General features: G+C 38.3%; 1 non-coding gene across 1 annotated transcript; it reads right to left on the reverse strand.

The window, feature by feature from the left end:
• Positions 1-2,872: 2,872 nt before the first annotated feature.
• LOC133036378 (small nucleolar RNA R71) lies at positions 2,873-2,979 on the reverse strand. Its single transcript, XR_009687035.1, has one exon. It is a non-coding gene; the product is annotated as a small nucleolar RNA R71 (small nucleolar RNA).
• Positions 2,980-8,407: the final 5,428 nt, after the last annotated feature.

Genomic DNA, 8,407 nt, shown 5'->3' on the forward strand with positions numbered 1-8,407 from the left:
GCTAAAAGGGGACTTAGGCAAGGGGACCCCATGTCTCCTCTGTTATTTGTCTTGGGAATGGAATACTTATCTAGACTTATGAAGAAGATAGGTGAGAAAAAGGACTTCCTATTTCATGATAGATGTTCCTCACTTCAATTGAATCATTTGGCTTTTGCAGATGATGTACTTCTCTTTTGTCATGGAGATACACAGAGCATCACTTATATGCTTCAAGCTCTTAAACTTTTTTCTTTCACTTCTGGGCTTCACCCGAATGCTAGCAAAACTGCAATTTATTGCAGTAACATGAATGAAGGAAGTGTGAAGAAATTGATTAAAACATCGGGGTTCTCTAGACAAGTCTTGCCATTTACTTATCTGGGGATACCTATTTGCTCTGGGAAGATTTCAGGTAAGGAATGTGAACTGTTGGTTGAAAAAATGACGGCTAGAATTAAGAGTTGGAGTTCAAGAAATCTCTCATTTGCAGGTCGGATTACTCTAACTAACTCAGTATTAATAGCAATTCAGGCATATTGGAGTCAGATGATGGTGTTGCCAAAAAAAGTTGTAAAAGCAATAGAAGCCGTGTGTAGGGCTTTTTTGTGGAAGGGCCAAGCAATGTTGAATGGTCCTGGGGCTGTAGCTTGGGAAAACATATGTCAACCAAAAAAAGCAGGTGGTTTGGGAATCATAAAGATAGAAGAGTGGAATAAAGCGGCTATTTCCAAGTACATTTGGGCCATATCCAACAAGCGGGACAGCCTCTGACAAAGATGGATACATAGTGTATACCTTAAGGATCAAGATTGGTGGAACTACACAGCCTCTATCCATGCTAGCTGGTATTGGAAAAAGCTGGTAGCCATCAAAGAATAGCTGAAACTGAAGTGTCATACAGCAGAATTCCAACAGAGACAATACACAATTGCAGCAGGTTATGTACTCTTTTCTCCTCCTGGAACTAAACAGAAATGGTGCAATGAGGTATGGAATAGATTGAATATCCCCAAACATAGTGTTATCTTGTGGTTAGCGATGTTAAATAGATTGAAAACAAAAGAGAGATTGTTCAAGCATGGATTACAAATTAGTGAACTATGCTGCCTGTGTAATGATCAAGCTGAAACGGTGCAACATCTATTTTTCGAGTGTGATGTGGCTGTGAAATGGTTGCAGGATATAAAACAGTGGCTGTCTTGGAATGTGGTTTCATTGAATCTTTCTACCTTACTTAGGTGGATTGCAAGGGCAAAGATTTCGAAATTCCGAAAGAAGGTATATACTGCTGCAATTGCTGGACTGGTTTATAATGTTTGGAAACTGAGGAACAATATTACTTGGCAAGGGGAATCATTATCCTCTAACCGGGTTACTGAGGAGACAAAATGGAATATCAAAACACGTATTGCTGTGTTTACACCCAAGAAGACTAAAGAAGTAGATAAAAAATGGTTCAATGAACTATACTGTAGATAAGATGTGATGTATAGATTGATTGGGCCCGATTTGGGTGCGTATAGTTTGTAAATAATGTTTGTGCAATATAATGTCCTGATTTATCAAAAAAAAATGTTTAATTGTCATTCCTTCATTCTTGTTGGTGAAATTATCTTAATTTGTGTTTAATTTCATGTTTAAGATTGATCACCTTGTGCATGCTTTATGATCTCAATTCGAAATCTGAAAAGTGAGAACTGAGAATGCTAAAATTTGGATAATCGATGTTCTATGTGAAACGAGAGTATTTACATGACTTATGTGACGAGTAGATTATTACCTAATGCTTAATGCTGATTTCATGTTAGTTTAATTAAGGAATTAATTAGATAACACGTGATTTAGAACCTAGAAGATCTGAAAAGACCTAGGTTACTTTATAATCTGTCATTCACTACAAGAATAGGATAGCAATTAGGCATTAACGATCTGGGTAAACAACAACAGGATTCTCCTTCCTATCATCTCATCTTGCTTAAACTTTAACTGTGTTATAAGTTTTCTGAATTTCTTTAATTCTTTTAAATCAAAATTATTTTCGATTTGCCAAATAGAATTATAGGTATGGTTTAGTAGTAGTTAATCAGATTCCCTGTGGTTCGACCTCACTTGTGTGAGTTTACTACTTGATTGCGTATACTTGCGTAGTGTTTATAATTTTCATAACAAGTTTTTGGCGCCGTTTCCGGGGAATTGTATAAAGATTAATATTACATAAAATTATACTAACTTCTACTTTGGTACATTCTTCTTGCTGAATTTCTAACCTTTCTCTTGCAAAAACTGTTCTTGTCTATTTCAGGTATTTTGAGTGCATGCGCTGCCAAGGGCAAGCAATAGTATTACCCGTTGACCCTGAAATCGAGAAAACTTGTAGGAGAAACTGAAAGAACATGAGGCAAGAAGGAGTTTCAGCAACTACTGAAACTTCAGAAATCATGGCTGTGAATGTGAATGCTAATGCTGCAAATAATGGAGGTAATAACGGTAATAATGGCGGTACCGTTGAAGATCAAGCTAATGACCGTAGCTTGATAGATTACATTCTCCCTACTCTGACGCGAGTGCAGTCATGTATTAGGCCACCGGCAGTGGATGCAAATAACTTTGAGATCAAACCTGCCATACTTCAAATGGTGCAGTCCTCAGTTCAGTTTGGTGGCCTCCCTTCTGAGGATCCTAATCTGCATCTCTCAAACTTCATGGAACTTTGTGAAACTTTTAAAGTTATGGAGTTAGTGATGATGCTATTCGACTGAGACTGTTCCCATTCTCGCTCAGAGAACGAGCCAAGAGTTGGTTAAACTCCTTGCCACCCAACTCTATTGCCACCTGGAATGATCTGGCAACGAAATTCTTGTCAAAGTTCTTCCCTCCAGCAAAGTCTGCAAAGCTGCGAGGAGAAATAAACAACTTTTGCCAACAAGATAATGAATCTCTCCATGAGGCTTGGGAGAGGTTTAAAAATTTGATCAGAAAGTGCCCTCATCATGGTATAGAGAAGTGCATGCTGGTCCACAATTTCTACAACGGGTTGGTTGGTAACACTAGAACTCTGATAGATGCAGCAGTTGGTGGAGCCTTTATGAGAAAGAGTGCTAATGAGGCTTATGATCTATTGGAGGAGATGGCTCTAAACAATCAGCAGTGGCCAACTGAAAGGAGTCAAACTAAGAAGGTAGCTGGTGTGTTAGTGGTTGATGCCATCGCAAAGTTGACAGCTCAGGTTCAGGCATTGCCAAAGCTAATTGCAGGGCAAGCTAAACAAGCCCAAGTTGTTTGTGAGTTATGTGGAGGAAGTCATCACTTTTCAGAGTGTCAAGCAGATGTGGATGATTTGCCAATGGATGAAGCTAAAGCCATTGGAAATTTTTCGTAGAATAACAACAACAATTATGGGTTCAACCAGGGTGGTAACCGAAGAAACAGTGGGTTCTATCAGCAACGAAATCAGAACCAGACACAGAACCAATAGTTTAATCAGCAACAAGCCTCTGGTGGAAATTCTAGTTTGGAAACAGATTTACTGCTACAATTCATGACTGAAACTAGATCTTCAATCAAAGACCTCCAGACTCAGATGGGCCAACTAGCAACTCAGGTAGCAATCCGTCCTCAAGGGAATTTGCCTAGCACAACTGAAGTCAACCCCAAGGAAAACTGCAAAGCAATTACCCTGAGAAGCGGTAAGAATTATGATGGTCCTGAATTGCCACAACCAACTGATGGAGATAAGGAGAATAAAGCTCAACCAATGCCAACCCCAACACCAACATCAGAGAAGGCTACTGACAGCCTAACACAACCACAACAGTCTCCACCAATTAGCATTGATCACCATGTGAAAATACCCTATCCTCAGAGGCTCAGAAAGTCAAGTCTAGACAAGCAGCTCACCAAATTTCTAGAGGTCTTCAAAAGACTACACATCAACATTCCTTTTGCTGAACCCTTGGAACAAATGCCCCGTTATGTGAAGTTCATGAAGGAGATATTGTCTAAGAAGAAAAAAATGGAGGACTATGAAACAGTGGCATTAACTGAGGAGTGTAGCGCCATTTTGCAAAAGAAACTATCGCCCAAGCTTAAAGATCTGGGTAGTTTCAATATTCCATGCTCTATAGGGGGTTCGGTGGAAACTAAAGATCTATGTGATCTGGGAGCAAGCATTAATCTAATGCCATTGTCTATCTTCAAAAGGCTAGGATTGGGAAAAGCAAAGCCTACAACAGTGACTTTACAACTGGCAGATCGTTCTTTGACTCATCCTCGTGGGATGATTGAAGATGTACTGGTGAATGTTGGTAAGTTTATCTGCCCTGCTAATTTCCTAATTCTTGATATGGAGGAAGATTCAACTATTCCCATTATTTTGGGAAGACCATTCTTAGCCACGGGCCGAGCATTAATAGATGTTCAAAAGGGGGAGTTAAAGTTGCGAGTGTAAGATGAAAAGGCCAGTTTTAATGTTTTTGCCCCAACCGACATTCCTACCTGTTGCAAGATTGAGATGGTGAAGGGTTCTTTTGTTAAAGCTGATAAGAAGAAAGCAAAGCCTAAAGAGCGACTTCAAACGATTCAGCGTCGTTGGAAAAGATTGATGTGTGGTAGTTCTGAAGGTGAGCTTACTCTTGTGCAAAACTTTGAAATCAACACTATTGGTGGTAAATTTTCTTCATTTAGTACGAGGGCTCTTTTGGATGAAAAGGGTCCACCAAACTCCTTCTAATGTGGCTCAGGTAAGTTTCTCTCAACACAGTTTTATTTTCACACATTGGGGACAATGTGCATCTTTAGTTTAGGGGGAGAGACTTAATTTTTTTCAGTTCATTTCAGTTTTTTTTTTTCTTTTGTTTAAGTTAGTTAGTTTTTTTTTTTAGTGTCATGTGTTGATAGCTAAGTTGGAAGATTGATTGAACCACTGTTATTCACTTGTGCAATTGATTAAAATCTTAACTGTGTGCTTGACTTGCAACTGTTTGAATTAAGGTGGATGTGTGTTAGAAGGTTGTTCATGTAGATATAAAACATTTGTTTTTGACGCATATCACTTGTGTTCTATTTGGATTGTGGAATGATTGACTTGACATGAAATAGAATTTGTTTGATATACTCTCTTGAAGCGAAATCCTTGATGATTTTTGTTTGGAAAATTATTTAGGCAAGTTTCTTAGGATCGATTGAGCCTTTCGAGCCTACCCAAAAATTTTACCCTAGTATACTCGAAGTTGAGCCTTAACCTGTTCTAAAAATTTCTCACCACTTACCCAAGCTAAATTCATTATCCTTAATTCTTTACTCTAAACATACCTTATTATGCCATGAGCCTTTAAGCAAGTTTGGGGGGGGGGGGGGGGGAATAAATTGTTGTAAGTGGGGAAATAAAGTGTATTAGTAAGAGATTGGAAAAGAGAAAGTATATGATAAAGTATTGTGTGTTGTGCCTCTAGTGAAAAAAAAAATAGAAGAAGAAAAAAAAAAGAAAATATATGATAATGACTTCTTGAAAAAAAAATTTTAAGTATGAAAAATATGAGGTAGGCACATAGGGAAAGAATATGCAATCTCTTACTATTGTCTTTGGGGTTATATATGAAAAAAAAAAAAGATAAATGCGGGTGCTTGCTTGGTTAATTGTGCTTGTGGTATAACGTAGCTTAATTGACTTGTCACCAACCCATGTACCTAAGCCACGTTGTGATAACCGAAAAAGACCTATTGATTCTAAAGAGAAATTTGTCAACATTAGTGGAGAGAGGTATGTCATCCAAACTTATTGATCATGTGTTAGTGGAATGTCGGGAAGTGTAGAATGGTTGTGATATGAACGTCAAATGCGATGTTTTGTGTTTGTATGAATTGCTTACTTCTAAATTGTACATCCAGATTAGTTCTTAGAGTTAGTGAGTTGAAATTCTGGTTAATGATGGCTTGAAGTTGTGCAGGTGGTGGTAGTAGTTCAATCGTTGGAAAGTTTGGTTATCTGATGTGTTGTTTGTCTTTAGTTTGAGTCTTAGTTTTACTCGGAGGCGAGTAAAGATTCAGTTTGGGGGATTTTGTTAGGCTATTTTTAGCCTATATTTTGGATCAATTTTATGTGCGTTTTTCACTGTGTTGGGGCAGAATTACGCTTGTTTTCTATGTTTTCAGGTTCTTTGGAACAATAGAGATCTCGGGATGAAAAAGTTCAATAAAAGACGAGCTGAGCCAGGAAAAACAATTTTTGGAGGAAAGATGCATATCTGGCCGCAGCTAGATACAGCTTGGCCGCGGCTAGATCACGAAGCAGTTTTGAGGCTACAGTCGCCGCGACGAGATACACCATCGCTGCGGCCATTTAAGACTTACAATACCGTGCTTAAAATGCATTTATTTGGCCGCGGCGAGACTACACTTGGCCGCAGCAATATCCCGTACGACCCAGGGGTATTTCTGTCAATCGAACCCTAAAAATTAGTTATAAATAGAAAACTACGATTGGAAGTCAGGGGAAGCGATTCGGAACCCTAAAACACAGCAGAGAGCGGCAGGAAGAGCATAGTGATTCAAGTGAAGATCCAGATCTCATCCACCAACAGTTTCTTTCTTTATTTCTCTTTAATTTCTTTATGTTGAATATTGTTATAGGAATGGTTATGGATTTATTTCTGAACTAAATTTCCCATTTAGGGAGGATGATGATTGTTGTTTAATGTTTTGCCTAGTTAATGTTTAATTGTCATTCCTTCATTCTTGTTGATGAAATTATCTTAATTTGTGTTTAATTTCATGTTTAAGATTGATCACCTTGTGCATGCTTTATGATCTCCATTCGAAATCTGAAAAGCGAGAATTGAGAATGCTAAAATTTGGATAATCGATGTTCTATGTGAAACGAGAGTATTTACATGACTTATGTGACGAGTAGATTATTACCTAATGCTGATTTCATGTTAGTTTAATTAAGGAATTAATTAGATAACATGTGATTTAGAACCTAGAAGATCTAAAAAGAGCTAGGTTACTTTATAATCTGTCAATCACAACAAGAATAGGATAGCAATTAGGCATTAACGATCTGGGTAAACAACAATAGGATTCTCCTTCCTATCATCTCATCTTGCTTAAACTTTAACTGTGTTATAAGTTTTCTGAATTTCTTTAATTCTTTTAAATCAAAATTCTTTTCGATTTGCCAAATAGAATTATAGGTATAGTTTAGTAGTAGTTAATCCAATTCCGTGTGGTTCGACCTCACCTGTGTGAGTTTACTACTTGATTGCGTATACTTGCGTAGTGTTTATAATTTTCGTAACATACATCCCACTCACACCGAGACTAAAACGATTATATTGCTCAAGACACACCGCGGATGATATGTGGTGGCATTACTCACAGAGACCGAAAGAAGACGGTGTGCTTAGACATTCTGCGGATGCTGAAGAATGGAAGTGGTTTGACCGCCTTCATCCGTCTTTTGCTGTTGAACCTAAAAATGCCATGCTGGGATTGGCTATTGACAGTTTTAATCTATTTGGCAACATGAGCAACTCTTACAGCCTGTGGCCAGTTATTTGTGTCCCATATAATTTGCCACCGTGGAAGTGTATGAGTTCTGAATCGTTGTTGTTGGCCTTATTGATTCCAGGTCCATCATCTCCTGGGAAAGACATAGATGTACTCATGAGACCGTTAATTGATGAACTGAAAGAGTTGTAGGAGACAGTTGTTGAAGCCCGAGATGCCTACAACGGAACTGTATTTTCAATGCGTGCAGCAGTGTTGTGGACAATAAATTATTTTCCTGCGTATGCTCTAATGTCTGGTTGGAGCATAAAAGGGTATATGGCGTGTCCCACTTGCAATGAACACACTCCTTCCATTGGCCTAAATAGTAAGATTGGATATGTTGGCCACAAACGTTTTCTCGAAATGAGTGATCCGAGAAAGAGAAGCAAAAAGTACAATGGTAAGCCTGAGAAGAGAGCACCACCTCCTGTATTAACGGGGGATGATATTTTATCTTAAGTAGACCGAATTCCATTGAGTTTGCCTGGAAAACTCAAATAGTTCGGGAGTGTGAAATGGAAGCGTTCTAGTGAAAAGCTAAATTGGTTTTAAAAAAAGTATTTTTGTTTTTTTAGCTTGAGTACTGGAAGCATTTGTCCTTACGACATAATCTTGATGTAATGCACATTGAGAAAAATGTGTGTGACAACTTAGTAGGTACTCTTCTAATTATCGACGAGAAGTCAAAGGATACCGACAAGGCGAGAATGGATTTGCAAGACTTGCAAATATGACGTGAGTTGTGGTTGTATGAAGACCGAAATGGGAAGTGGAAAAAGCCTCCAGGTTGTTACACACTTAGTGTTCAAGGAGAGATTGAATTTGCACACTTCATAAAGTCTGTACGATTTCCGGACAGTTTTGCGGCAAACTTAGA

The sequence above is a fragment of the Cannabis sativa genome, chromosome 3, assembly GCF_029168945.1.
Source record: "Cannabis sativa cultivar Pink pepper isolate KNU-18-1 chromosome 3, ASM2916894v1, whole genome shotgun sequence".
Lineage (NCBI taxonomy): Eukaryota > Viridiplantae > Streptophyta > Magnoliopsida > Rosales > Cannabaceae > Cannabis > Cannabis sativa.